At 42.7% G+C, this 14463-nt stretch overlaps 1 protein-coding gene across 1 annotated transcript in view; it reads left to right on the top strand.

Annotated features, from left to right (window-relative positions):
• The window catches only part of CNTN6 (contactin 6), a 320129-nt gene that overhangs the window by 64071 nt on the left and 241595 nt on the right, over positions 1 to 14463 (top strand). The gene's annotated exons all lie outside the window — the stretch shown is intronic.

Below are 14463 nucleotides of genomic sequence, written 5' to 3'. Positions count from 1 at the left end.
CCACTGGCCTGCTGTGTGACACAGGGCAAGTCACTTCACTCTCTGTGCCTCAACTTACTTCCTCATCTGTAAAATAGGAATTAAATACCTATTCTCTTTCCTCTTAGACTGTGATCCCCAGATGGGACAGGGATTGGGTCCAACCTGATTGCCTTGCATCTACCCCAGCTCATAGTACAGTGCTTGACACAGACTAAGCACTTAATAATACCACTGTTATCAGGAGTTTACATAAATAAATGACATTATTTCCTGAGGTTAATTATTCAAATAGCTTTAATGTGCAGACCCTAATTTCTCTTTTCTAGAATATTCCTTCCACATTCAATCTCAGGATAAGTATGAAGCTTGGATCCTGAAACACAGCTAGGTTAGGTGCTTCTTTCTATCTCATAAGAATTATGAATTACTTTTTGTTAAAAGTTGACAGCTGACTTAGGGGGGAAATGCCTACTCAGAACTGTTTGGCTTTGCAAAATCAACAGTGGTCTTTTACCAAATGACCAGAGTTTAATTAAGGATAAGGGCTGTATTTGTAATATCTGGCTTATATATCACTATTACAACCTGAAAATGGATTATGATTAGAAAAGAATACTAATTAACCCAAACAAATAAAAAAGAAGTTGACTGAAGATTAATCAAAACTGGGTTCCTTGTTTTTAAGATCCCCCTGGGATAAGTAATAGCATTGAGATGTTCATCAGTGCACAGTGACATTAGAAATGACCAATAGTCAATTATGATGTCTGCATCCTGAATGACCGTTTCAATCAATTGTATTTATTGAGTGCTTACTGTGTGCAGATCACTGTACTAAGCACTTGGGAAGTACAAATCGGCAACATATAGGGACGATCCCTACCCAACAATGGGCTCACAGTCTAGAAGGGGGAGACAGACAACAAAACAAAACGAGTAGTCAGGTGTCAATACCATCAGAGTAAATAGATTTATAGCTATGTACACATCATTATAGACTGTGAGCCTGTTGTTGGGTAGGGACCGTCTCTATATGTTGCCAACTGTACTTCCTAAGTGTTTAGTACAGTGCTCTGTACACGGTAAGCGCTCAATAAATACGATTGAATGAATGAATCATTAATAAGATAGAGTAATAAGTATGTACAAATATACACAAGTGCTGTGGGGAGGGGAAGGGAGTAGGGCAGAGGGAGGGAGTGGGGCGATGGGGAGGGGAGGAGGAGCAGAAGAAAAGGGGGGGTTCAGTCTGGGAAGGCCTTCTGGAGGAGTTGAGCTCTCAGTAGGGCTTTGAAGGGAGGAAGAGAGCTAGTTTGGCAGATGTGTGGAGGGAGGGCATTTCAGGCCATGGGTAGGACGTGGGTCAGGGGTCGATGGTGGGACAGGTGAGAATGAGGCACAGTGAGAAGGTTAGCAGTAGAGCAGTGGAGTGTGTGGGCTGGGCTGTAGAAGGAGAGAAGGAGGTGAGGTAGGAGGGGGCGAGGTGATGGAGAGCTTTGAAGCTGAGAGTGAAGTGTTTCTGCTTCATGTGAAGGTTGATAGGCAACCATTGGAGGATTTTGAGGAGAAGAGTGACATGCCCAGAGCGTTTTTGTACAAAGATAATCCGGGCAGCAGAGTGAAGAATAGACTGAAGCCAGGAGAGACAGGAGGATGGGAGATCAGAAAGGAGGCCGATGCAGTAATCCAGTCGGGATAGGATGAGAGATTGAACCAACAGTCAACCAACCAATCAACAAATTACAAATCAAATTCAAAATTTGATGAACTGTCAAATGTAGATATGACGTATGGTAAAAGAAATCTTCGAACAGCTAGTTGTCAATAGAGATTTGCTTTTGCTATCTGAAGAGTGAAACTGAAGTGAGGTGTGCAACCTGGAAATGAAAATGATAAAAAATAGTTTATGGTGATTCTCATTCCCATCTGTGATTTTACATAAATTCATACCAAATGACACTTTAATTGTTCATACTCTAAAGCAAAACTCCTATCTACCGTTTCACTGAATGGAATTGGAATTCTCTGAAATCATAAAGGTTTAGAATCACAAAGTGAAGTGGGGAATAAGCAAATGTCAAACCCTATTTAGTGAGCACTCCTAAAGTATTTTTTTCTCATCTGGTTGTCCAGGTTGAAGTAGAATTTCCTAGGTCAGTTCACTGGGATGTTCATCTAGATTTTTGAATGAGAACTGAATGTGCTGGGGCAATGAGAGAACACAAGCTTTACTTTTTTTAACCCAGGAAAAGGCTTTGATATCCAGAGCCAAGAGAAAAACAAACTGATGGATCTTAGTATGATTGTACCAATTCCATTTTAGTGCTGGAAAATTCCTGTTGATTTCTCAGATACCCACCACTTTAATCAGCCATCCGCTCCAGGAGCCTTTTGAGTCACAAAGGTATCAAGACTCTGTTTTATTGCCAACTTAATTTTCCAGTTGCAATTTCCATTTTAGTCGTGATTCTATATGGGATCAGCCTGATGACGAGAGTCAAGCTCAGACTGAGGGATTTGGGACTGTCTAGACATAACTTTTCACCTGCCTGAAGCCTGCCCCAAAAACCTCAACGGCACCCATCACCCTGATTGACTAACAGTATTCCATTTTTCTTTGACTGACTTCCATGTTGGCAGGTGAATGTCCAGAATTCAGGCAGGCCAGCAGCAAGGACCAGGGAGGAGAGGAGAGCTGTCAACTGAACAGGCTCTAGGAAAATCAGGAGGCAGCAAGGAAGCACGTTCCATGGGCACTTCCAAGCAGAATCCATTATTATCCAAGCAAATTGCGGTAAAATTGTGACCCCAAAAGTATGGACCACAATAGCCCTAAAAGCAGCAGGTACTCAAATTCTTCTTTATTTCTTTAGAAAGCCCCGCTGTTCTCTTCATGAAGACACAATACATATACATAATTCCCAAATTACAATACACAATTTTGCAATAGAATAAAAGCAGAATCATCAGGGATGCAACTACTGCCTGGTGCATTTCACTGAGGTAATTCTGTGGCACATCAAAGTGGAGAGCTGAGGTGGTGATTGAATAATTCAAGCCAAATAAATGTACCTGCTCTTGTGGAAAAGGCGATAGTCCTCTGAGTGAACTAGTTTGGCCTAAAATCACCAAACAAATGTTCAGATCTCCACTTCCCTCTTCCCTTTAACTGCAGTTTCACTGGAAGTGACAGAAAATAGTGTTAACTCTGATTTATGCCTTGGCTGGTTTCCCCAAGTAAAAGAGATCAGTAATTCCAGTGGTAGGAATGCTGAAATCATCTTCAGTATATCTTAAAGTGCACTCCTAGGGCTGAATTCTAAATCAGGGGATTATTTTCCACGAACCAAGATTTAGTGAAGCCCTCTCTTCTGGAAATTATAATCATGTCCATAATTGTGTGTGAAGATGGATTAAAATAAGGGAGCTGAGGTCATATATTTTTTAAAAAAGAGAAAAAGAAGAGGATGAGTAACAATTCTTAAACCAGCATAATGGGCATCACTGGTGTCTCCCAGTAGTAAATCAGATCAGAACATCAAGTCCCTGAAGCATGAGGAGTAGTATCAAAAGAAAAGAGATTACTAGGCAGTGAATCAACCACCCCGGAGAAACTGCAAGAAAAGATGTATGCTTCATTTCTAGCATCATTCTGCAGATCAGTTTATGTCATAGTTTTCTCACCTGAATTGACTTGGAAATCAATGATAAAGTAAGCTTCTTTCTCACATTTCTTCTGAAACAAGGACGGGGTTAGCAGTGTGGCTTTAGCGCATTCCTCAGCTCCTAATTTTAGAATTTATGCATCAAACAGGCAGCTGCAAATAAAATATAAGCAATTACTTGATTGGAGGTTCCTCTCCAACCCTTCATTCACCTTGTTTTGGATTGGTGACACACGGGGATGCCTGTTTTTCCATTTGAGCATCATGGGGCCTGGGGAGAATTGAGTTGGGGCATTAGTGGTGGAGTATCTTGGGGATAGGGCCTTGAGATGGGTTATCAAAGGTATGGGAAGAAAAGAGATGGAGAGGGAGCAAAAAAGGGAGCTAGACAAGAGTAAATGGAGTAGGGGTGGGGGGAAGGGAAGTAGAAAAGAAAAAGAGGGTGGAGCGGAGAGGGATAAGAGAAACAGCATATCCTAGGTGAGAGAGCACAGGCCCTGGAGTCAGAAGACCTGGATTCTAATCCCAACACCACCACTTGTCTGCTGTCTGACCTTGGGAAAGTCACTTAACTTCTCTGTGCCTGTTACCTCACCTGCAAAACAGAGATTCAATACCTGTTGTCCTCATACTTAGACTGTGAGCCCTGTGTGAGACTTGATGATCTTGTATCAACCCCAGTGCTTAGTACAGTGTTGTCACATAGGAAGTGCTTAACAAATACTATAAATGTGGGCTAGAGATAGTGAGATCTTGAAAGTATGGACTCCTCTGCTATGATGCCCTCATCAGCTGTAAAATGGGGATTAAAATACCTCTTTTCCCACCCTCTTAGACTGAGAGTCCCATGTGGTACAGGGACGGTGCCCGATCTGATCATCTTGTGTCTACCCCAATGCTTAGCAGAATCCTAAACATACAGTTAAGCACTTAATAAATGCCATCCCCTTCATTATGGTAGCCAAGTATGTTAGAGCCACAGGGAGGAGTATATTTGAGAAGCCTGTGAAAAAGTTCTGTTTGATTGCAAATCCAGTACCTGAAAGTCATTGCTCTAAAGGGACAAAACCTCTACAAATGAAGACTTATCCAGAACTTGCCTTGGTGAGAAGGCCTTCAGGTAGTCTGGGCACAATCACACTGGACTCTAGTTTGACAGACTGATGGAAATAATAATAATCATAGTGGTATTGGTTAAGCACTTGCTATGTGTCAAACACTGTTCTAAGTGCTGGGGCAGATAATCATTCATTCATTCAATCATATTTATTGAGCACTTACTGTGTGCACAGCACTGCACTAAGCACTTGGAAAGTACAATTCAGCAACAAATAGAGACAATCCCTGCCCAACCATGGGCTCACAGTCTCAGATCAGACACAGTCCCTGTCCCACAGGGAGCTCACAGTCTTAGTAGGAGAGAGAACAGACATTGGGTTCCCATTTTACAGATGAGGAAACTAAGGCACAGAGAAGTTAAATAACTTGTCCAAGGTCACACGACAAGGGTCAGAGCCAGAATTATAGCCCAGACCATTGTCCTTTCCTCTACGCTATGCTGCATCTCTGCCTACAAAAGCATGCAGTCTACTATTCTTTGTTACTAAATTCTATTTCAAACCTACACCAATGCTGAGAGAGAGAGGCAGGGTTTTGTGGATTTCTATTAAAATGAATTATTCTTTCATCTCTCTTAAGTTTGTGAGCCCCATGTGGGAAAGGGACTGTGTGTAACCTGGTTATCTTGTATCTATCCCAGTGCCTAGCACAGTGCTTGGCACATGGTAAGCACTTAACAAATGCCACGATTATTATTATTATAAAGAATGTGGAAATGAGAGGAAGGTCAAGGTACCTCATGTAAGATAAGGAGTCAACATCACAATAATGGGCCACTCTGAATTGTCCAAAGAAGGCAAGGTTATTAAGATCCATGCTGGATAAATACTTTCTTGCGAGGCATCCCTTTCTCCAGAGTGATGACTTTTCATGATTTGTACTTGTATGGTATCAAATTAGAAAATAGGGAATTTGGGGTGCCTACATTTTTCAGATATATTAATGACTAATCAATGACCTTGTATTTATTTTGAAAACAAAATATTTGCCACCATCATCAACATGCATGCCCCCAAAAGAGATAAGAATCTAGAAAGATCTGAATGAACTAATCAAGTGGTACCGATATTTGAGAATCATTATCATGGAGAAGATCAATGCAAAAGTTGGCAGAAAGGCCAAAGTATCAAAAGAGGGCTGCAAACTGCATTCAGTTAAATAATGTTGAACTCCTGCTCATACTTACATTGTACTTCTCAACACTATCATATGCAAACCATGTAATGACATCTCAGCTACAACTAAGATCGAAACAGTAACATCTGTTTGATTGAAGTATCCCATAGCCAGACCTGAAGAGTGTAAAAGCCACTTCACATAGATGAAGCAACAATTGCTGACTGAACTTCACTTGCTATGCTCCAATACCTCATTAGGAATACAGCCAGGGTAACATAAAATATCATTCAGATAATTTAGTTAGCTCGTTGTCAATCTCTTGGTGAAAGATGATAGCTGATATGGCAGCCCTATCAGAGTAGGAAACCCTATTTCCAAGTACTAACATCAACTGCAAATGATGAATTTAGGAGCTGGTGTTGTAAGAATTCCTAAAGTTTGAAAAATACTTAAAATGTAGTTAAAATGGACAGGTACAAACCCTCTTGCACTATTCTTGGTACTTCGTTAGAGGGTATACTACAAACTAACTACGGTGGAAATATTGGCCTTTCTTTCCTTCCATTTTCCCTTAGTATCTTTACTTATTACTTATTCCGTTGCCCCAGCAAACATGAAGCAGAGTTACAAAGAAAACTGGAATCCTGTCATATGTACTTTTTTTTTCATTTTGGAGATCATCTTTTGAAGACCGTTTGAGTCCCCCCCAATTTTTAAATTCAAAATAAAGCACAACTGAGTTACATCTAAAATGGATGGAGAATTCCTCTTTTCAAAGGAAACTCCATATGCAAATGACCTCCTGCAAGTTTAAGCACTGCCCTGCTTATCACATGAATAATTTTCAAATTTTATTTCCTATCAAAAAAGTTATCCAAGTAAGGATTTTGGAAGTCCCGGTACATGTGCCGCAGCGTGCCGCTGCTTAGAGCGTGTCGCTGCTTAGAGAAGCAGCGTGGCTCAGTGGAAAAGAGCACAGGCTTTGGAGTCAGAGGTCATGGGTTCGAATCCTGCCTCCACCACATGTCTGCTGTGTGACCTTGGGCAAGTCACTTAACTTCTCTGAGCCTCAGTTACCTCATCTGTAAAATGGGGATTAAGACTGTGAGCCCCATGTGGGACAACTTGATCACCTTGTATCTCCCCAGCACTTAGAACAGTGCTCTGCACATAGTAAGCGCTTAATAAATGCCATTATTATTATTATTATGTGCTAGGAAATATTATCATAGCCTAGTGGATAGAGCATGGGACTGGGAGTCGGAAAGACCTGGGTTCTAATCCCTACTCTGTGCCACTTTGTTGCTGCGTGACCTTGGGCAAGTCAATTCACTTTTCTGTTCTTCAGTTACCTTATCTGTAAAATGGGGATTAAGACTGTTAGCCCAGTGTAGGAGATGGATTGTGTCCAACCTGATTGTCTTGTATCTACCCCAGTGCTTAGTACTGTGCCTGGCACATAGTAAGCATTTTACAAATACCATAAAAAAAATGAAGAGTACAAATGAAAAGTAGGGGTGAAAAATATATTTTTATAAACCTAAAATGGAAAACTTTCAAAACGTAATAGCTTCCCCTCCCCACCAGCCCCACAGAACTTATGTACATATCCATTATTTATTTATATTAATGTCTGTCTTCCCCTCTGGACTGTAAGCTCTTTGTGGGCAGGGAATGTGTCTGTTATATTGTTGTGTTGTACTCTCCCAAGCACTTAGTACAGTGCTCTGCAAAGAGTAGGCTCTTAATAAATATGTTTGATTAAATGATACATATATATATGTATACACACTTATATGTACTTATAAGTATATACATATGCTTATGGAAAAAAACATAGTCAATTAAATTATCATAATAATAATCGTGCCATTTAAGTGCTTACTATGTGCTAAGCACTGGGATAGATACAAGATAACCAGGTTGCATACAGTCCCTGTCCCACACGGGGCTCACAGACTTAAGCGAGATGAAAGAATAATTCATTCTAAAAGGAATCCACAAAACCCTGCCTCTCTAGCTCAATGTTGGTGTAGGTGTGAAAGAGAATTTGGTAACAAAGAATAGTAGACTGCATGCTTCTGTAGGCAGAGAAGCAGCATGGCTTAGAGGAAAGGACAATGGCCTGGGTTCTAATTCTGGCTCTGACCCTTGTCTGCTGTGTGACCTTGGACAAGTTATTTAACTTCTCTGTGCCTTACTGTATAGAGAAGCAGCGTGGCTCAGTGGAAAAGAGCATGGACTTTGGAGTCAGAGGTCATGGTTCAAATCCAGGCTCTGCCATTTGTCAGCTGTGTGACTTTGGGCACGTCACTTAACTTCTCTGTGCCTGTTACCTCATGTGTAAAATGGGGATTAAGACTGTGAGCCCCCGTGGGACAACTGATCACCTTGTAACCTCCCCAGCACTTAGAACAGTGCTTTGCACTGTTTAAGCACTTGATAAATGCCATCATCACCATTATTATTATTATTATTAGTCTCCTCATCTGTAAAATGGGAACCCAATGTCTGTTCCCTCTCCTATTAAAATTGTGAGCTCCCTGTGCGACAGGGACTGTGTCTAACCTGAGACTGTGAGCCCGTTGTTGGGCAGGGATTGTCTCTCTCTGTTGCTGAATTGTACTTTCCAAGTACAATTTCCAAGCAATTTACAGTGCTCTGCACACAGTAAGTGCTCAATAAATGATTGAATGAATGAATGATTCTCTACCCCAGGACTTAGAACAGTGTTTGGCACATATCTAGTGCTTAACAAATACCATTATAGTCATTATTATTACCATCAGTCTGTCAAACTAGAGTCCAGCGTGATTGGGCCCAGACTACCTAAAAGCCTTCTCACTAAGGCAAGTTCTGGATAAGTCTTCATTTGTAGAGGTTTTGTCTCTTTAGAGCGATGACTTTCAGGTACTGGATTTGCAATCAAACAGACCTTTGTCACAGGCTTCCCAAATCTACCCCTCCCCGTGGCTCTAATGTAATTGGCTTCCATAATGAAAGGGATGACATTTGTTAAGTGCCTAACTGTATGTTTAGGACTGTGCTAAGCATTGGAGTAGACACAAGATGATCAGATCAGGCACCGTCCCTGTAGCACATGGGGCTCACAATCTAAGAGGGTGGGAAAAGAGGTATTTACATTCCCATTTTACAGGTGAGGAGGGTGTCATAGCAGAGGAGTCCATATTTGCTAGATCTTACTATCTTTAGCCCATATTTCCTTAGGGCAAGAAGCCTGTTCATTCATTCATTCATTCAATCGTATTTACTGAGTGCTTACTGTGTGCAGAGCACTGTACTAAGCACTTGGGAAGTACAAACTGGCAACGTATAGAGACGGTACCTACCCAACAACGGCCTCAGGAGCATGTTTGGGACTGCAGTTCCAACCAAGGAAGAAGCTATCTGGAGACTTCCTGGCTTCATAGGACATCTCAGTATGGCAGCTCTCGGCTCTCCCAATGTAAGGAACAAGCTCTAAAAGTGATGGGGTGTCAAGGCCAAAGAGATCCTGGGCTATGTTACCCAGCACCAAACTAAGCGCTTTTAATGATAATAATTGTCAAGGAATTGTCAGTCAGTCAATCATATTTATTGAGTACTTATTGTGTGCAGTGCACTGCACTAAGCACTTGGGAGAGTACAATATAACATTAAACAGACACATTCCCTGCAAACAACAATGAGCTTACAGACTAGAGGGATATTTGTTAAGCATTTACTATGGGTTCAATCAATCAATCAATCATATTTATTGAGCACTTACTGTGTGCAGAGCACTGTACTAAGCGCTTGGGAAGTACAAGTTGGCAACATATAGAGATGGTCCCTACCCAACAGTGGGCTCACAGTCTAGAATGGGGAGACAGAGAACAAAACAAAACATATTAACAAAATAAAATGAATAGAATAAATATGTACAAGTAAAATAGAGTAATAAATATGTGCAAACATATATACATATACACAGGTGCTGTGGGGAAGGGAAGGAGGTAAGGCGGGCGGGATGGAGGGAGAGAGTGGGAGAGGAAGGAGGGGGCTCAGTCTGGGAAGGCCTCCTGGAGGAGGTGAGCTCTCGGTAGGGCCTTGAAGGGAAGAAGAGAGCTAGCTTGGCAGATGTGGGGCGGGAGGGCATTCCAGGCCCGGGGGATGACGTGGGCCCGGGGTCGACGGCGGGACAGGTGAGAACGAGGCCCAGGGAGGAAGTTAGCGGCAGAGGAGCAGAGGGTGCGGGCTGGGCTGTAGAAGGAGAGAAGGGAGGTGAGGTAGGAGGGGGCGAGGTGATGGACAGCCTTGAAGCCCAGGGTGAGGAGTTTCTGCCTGATGTGTAAGTTGATTGGTAGCCACTGGAGATTTTTGAGGAGGGGAGTAAAATGCCCAGAACGTTTCTGGACAAAGACAATCCGGGCAGCAGCGTGAATTATGGGTTGAACTGAGGAGAGACAAGAGGATGGGAGATCGGAGAGGAGGCTGACACAGTAGTCCAGACGGGATAGGATGAGAGCTTGAACGAGCAGGGTAGCAGTTTGGATGGAGAGGAAGGGGCGGATCTTGGCAATGTTGTGGAGCTGAGACCAGCAGGTTTTGGTGATGGCTTGGATGTGAGGGGTGAATGAGAGAGCGGAGTCGAGGATGACACCACTTTGTGGGCTTGTGAGACGGGAAGGGTGGTAGTGCCGTCAACAGTGATGGGAAAGTCAGGGGGAGGCAGGGTTTGGGAGGGAAGACAAGGAGTTCAGTCTTGGACATGTTGAGTTTTAGGTGGCGGGCAGACATCCAGATGGAGATGTCCTGAAGGCAGGAGGAGATGCGAGCCTGGAGGGAGGGGGAGAGAGCAGGGGCAGAGATGTAGATTTGGGTGTCATTAGCGTAGAGATGATAGTTGAAGCCGTGGGAGCGAATGAGGTCACCAAGGGAGTAAGTGTAGAGAACTGGGACAGATGCAATACAATCCGTTCAGACACAGTCCCTGTCCCACAGTCTAAGGGGAGGGAGAACAGGTATTTAGCCCCCAATTTAGATGAGGAAACAGGCACAGAAATGTAAAGGACTTGTTCAAGGTCACTCAACAAGAAACTGGCAGAATGAGGATTAGAACCCAGGTCTCCTGACTCCCAATACCGTGCTCTTTCCACTAGGCCATGCTGCTTCTTTAAAGAAACTATGAGGCTATACATATTTTCAGAACAGCACTGGAGAGGGCAAATATTTCCATCCCCATTAAAGGGAGGAGAGAACCCTGCAGAGTTGGAACAACATTGCAAAAATCTTCAAAACACACTATCCACCACTGAAGGTGAAGCCCAGAAAAACAGAACAGTGTGCGAAGTCATGGCCCTCATTCCACTGTCACAACTCCTCGTAAAAAATGGAGGAAAAGGAGTTTACACTCTCATCCACATAATTAAATTGTATACTGAATTATTCATTCAGAAAGAAATTGGATATCTAGGAGGGCAATTACCCACTGCTCCTCCAGGCATCTTCCATGCTGCTATCGGAGACAGACTTGGGCAGAATCTATCATTGCTTTGACCCCATAGCCTATTTCCTATGTTCTTAGGAACAGTTGAACAATGCAGTTGTGCTTTTAATGTGTTAATTGTGAAGGTAGGAAGTAAAGGTATGTGGTTGACAAAGAGCCAAAATCATTATCATCATCATCATCATTTACTGAGTGCATTCTGTCTGCAGAGCTCTGTACTACAGGGGTTGGGGAGAATGCAAAGTAGAAGACACAGTCTCTATCCCCAAGGAGCAGGCAATTTAACAGGGGTGCAAGGCAGACACAGAAAATATAGCAGTTAGGACACAATCACTGTAGTTAGGAGTGGAAGAGAGAGTGGTGTTCTATTCCCCTTACAAGCCTGGAAAAGTTTCAATAACTTTTGAAGTCTGATAAATTGAAAGGAAGTAGGAGCGAAAGCAGAAAGAATAATTTTCTCCTGCAGCCTTTCAAATCTGCCGGACCACAACCCTCCCTATCTTCAAAGTCCTACTGGAATCCCACATACACCAGAAAACCTTCCCCAATAAATTTTTCTTTTCTCTAGGTCATATCCCACCCACCACTACCTCAGCCACTTAGGTACTTACATACACACTTGTGTACCTATAACCACTGTAGCACTTCTATATATATATATATATTTACTGTTGAAGCACACATTCATTCGTTGAAGTGGCATAGCCAAGTGGATAGAGCACGGACCTGGGAATCAGAAGGACCCTGGTTCTAATTCCAGCTCTGCCACTTGTCTTTGTGATCTTGGGCAAGTCTTTTAACTTCTCTGGACCTCAGATACCGCAGCTGTAAAATGGGGATTAAGACTGTGAGCTCCATGTGGACAGGGACTGTGTCCAGTCCGATTTGCTTGTATCCACCCCAGTGCTTAGTACAGTGCTTGGCATATAGTAAGTGCTTAATAAATGCCACAATTATCATCATTTTTATTCCCATATTCATCTTTCCATACTCTTTTTCCTTCTATCTAAATCATTTTGTGTCTGTCTCCTCCACTAGTTAGTAGGGCCTTTGGGGTTATGGATAATGTCTCACAACCTAGCTGTACTCTCCCAAATGTTCAATACAGTGTACTGTAGATGCCTAATAAATGATGCAGTTGACTTAGGATTCAAAAAATGAGTGAATATACACATAAATGCTGAAGATTACTAGTGGGATTAACTGATCAAGAAATGCCTCTCAGGAGAGGTGGCTTTTCATGAAGGTTTTGAAGCTGAGGAGGGAAATGATTTGGCAAATTTGAGGCGGGAGGTGGGAGTTGTTTGCTGGGAAAGAGATATTATTAATTTTCCTTTTCCAGGAGAGGAGTGCCTCTTTCCATACCAATTACATAATTATGAATTTCTGCAGTATCTGGGAAAGAATTCTGCTCAATCATGGTAGTCGATATATGCCAGACCCTATCACCTTTTAAAGTAATTTTCTTCCCGACTGCAGATAGGTGTGTTTTTTTTTTTTAGTTTCTCTAGTTTTTCCTTCAGACCACGAGTAACACATTTTACGTCATAATAGGTTCTTTCCACGTTGCAGAGTTTCTGAGCTGTGTTGGGCAAAATTTCTTCCATTCTTCCTTTTGCTAGAGCCCCTACCCTGTTTTGAAAACCACAGTACTGAGCAAAAAGCTCTCAGATTTCCAGGAGTCAGTTGGACTTTATGACCAGACATTAGAACATTTGCCCAGAATCAGGCTGGGCCCCAGGCTTAATGGCCTGAGTATACCATGAAGTCTTCCTATTTTATGGATGGTGATTCTCCTGTTTGGCAAATTCTCCAATGATAGACCATTGAAGAGGTGGCTTTAGAAAGTGATTATTTTCTTTCTCAAATAAGAAAAGGATTGAAAGTTAAGAGGGGATGGGGCAGGGCAGGCGGAGGTCCTGCCTAGGTTTATCGTGGAGATTTGGGGGCAAGCAGGAGAAGCGCTTCCAGGAAGGTTCTTCTATATGGTCCCCAGAGTGAGACATCCCCCATCTTCCATGGAAACCCCCTCTTTACTGCTAATGTTCCTGGAACTGGAAGTTTTTCATTTATTGTGGGAGGTGTAGATTAATAAGCTGCAAACCTACTGTGTTCCCCATAGTTGTTCACCCCATTTTGGATACTACTGCTTGGATGATCTGAATGTTGAGTTAACTGGGAAATGCACAAGCTTTTCTTCCAGGGCTCCAATCCATGGGAGGAGAGGGACTCCCAACTCTACGCAGCAACTCAGTTCATAGCGGACCAGTTAAGAGTCTCTCTAGGTGTTCAGGCCAGGTACACAATAGGGTGCACGGATGAAAGGCTTCTAGGACCCCTTTGTTGTTTCGGATTCTTCCAACTGAATGTTGATTTATGATCGGTTCCTCCCACCCCTTCCTCCGATTGGTTCCAGTAGGCGGGATCTGCTTGATGGGCAAATCTGCCTGTTTAAGCCTCTTCATCACTGATGTAATCCCCTGTGGTTTTGAATGCAGGAGAGTGGGTTTGGTGTACACTCAACACCCACTATAGCCTGCTTCTCATGGCAGCAGGCACTCTGTTTCCCAGGTCTCATAATGGCGAGTCCCATGGGGATGGGAAGGGAGCAGGCTGGACACAATCACTGTAGTTTAGGGTGGAAGGGAGAGTGATGTTTTATTCCCCTTACAAGCCTGGAGAAATTTTGATAGCTTTTGAAGTAGGAGCGAAGGCAAAAAGTATTCCTTTCTCCTGCGGCTTTTCTCTGGCTTCTCTACAAAGTTCTGTAGATTTTTCTTCTTCTTTGTCAGGAGCTGGGCAGTTGGAGATAGGGTAAACAAGAAGAAAATATCAGCTAACAAGTGGGAAGGAAAGCAGAAAATATTCTTTTTCTCCCTTCTTCCCCGGGAATCTCCACAAAATTGAGAATCTCCATAAAAACCCTGGGGCAGGAACCTGATTCCCCCTGCTTCTTAACCTCACTCCATCACTTCTTCACTAGCAATGCCAAAACTGAGCCTTAGTTGACTTTATTAATACTAATAGTGATAATAATAATAATAGTGGTATTTGTTAAGGGCTTACTATATGTCAGGTGCCATACAAAGT

Source organism: Tachyglossus aculeatus, chromosome X1 (genome assembly GCF_015852505.1).
Source record: "Tachyglossus aculeatus isolate mTacAcu1 chromosome X1, mTacAcu1.pri, whole genome shotgun sequence".
Lineage (NCBI taxonomy): Eukaryota > Metazoa > Chordata > Mammalia > Monotremata > Tachyglossidae > Tachyglossus > Tachyglossus aculeatus.
This window is presented reverse-complemented; position numbering and strand designations above follow the sequence as displayed.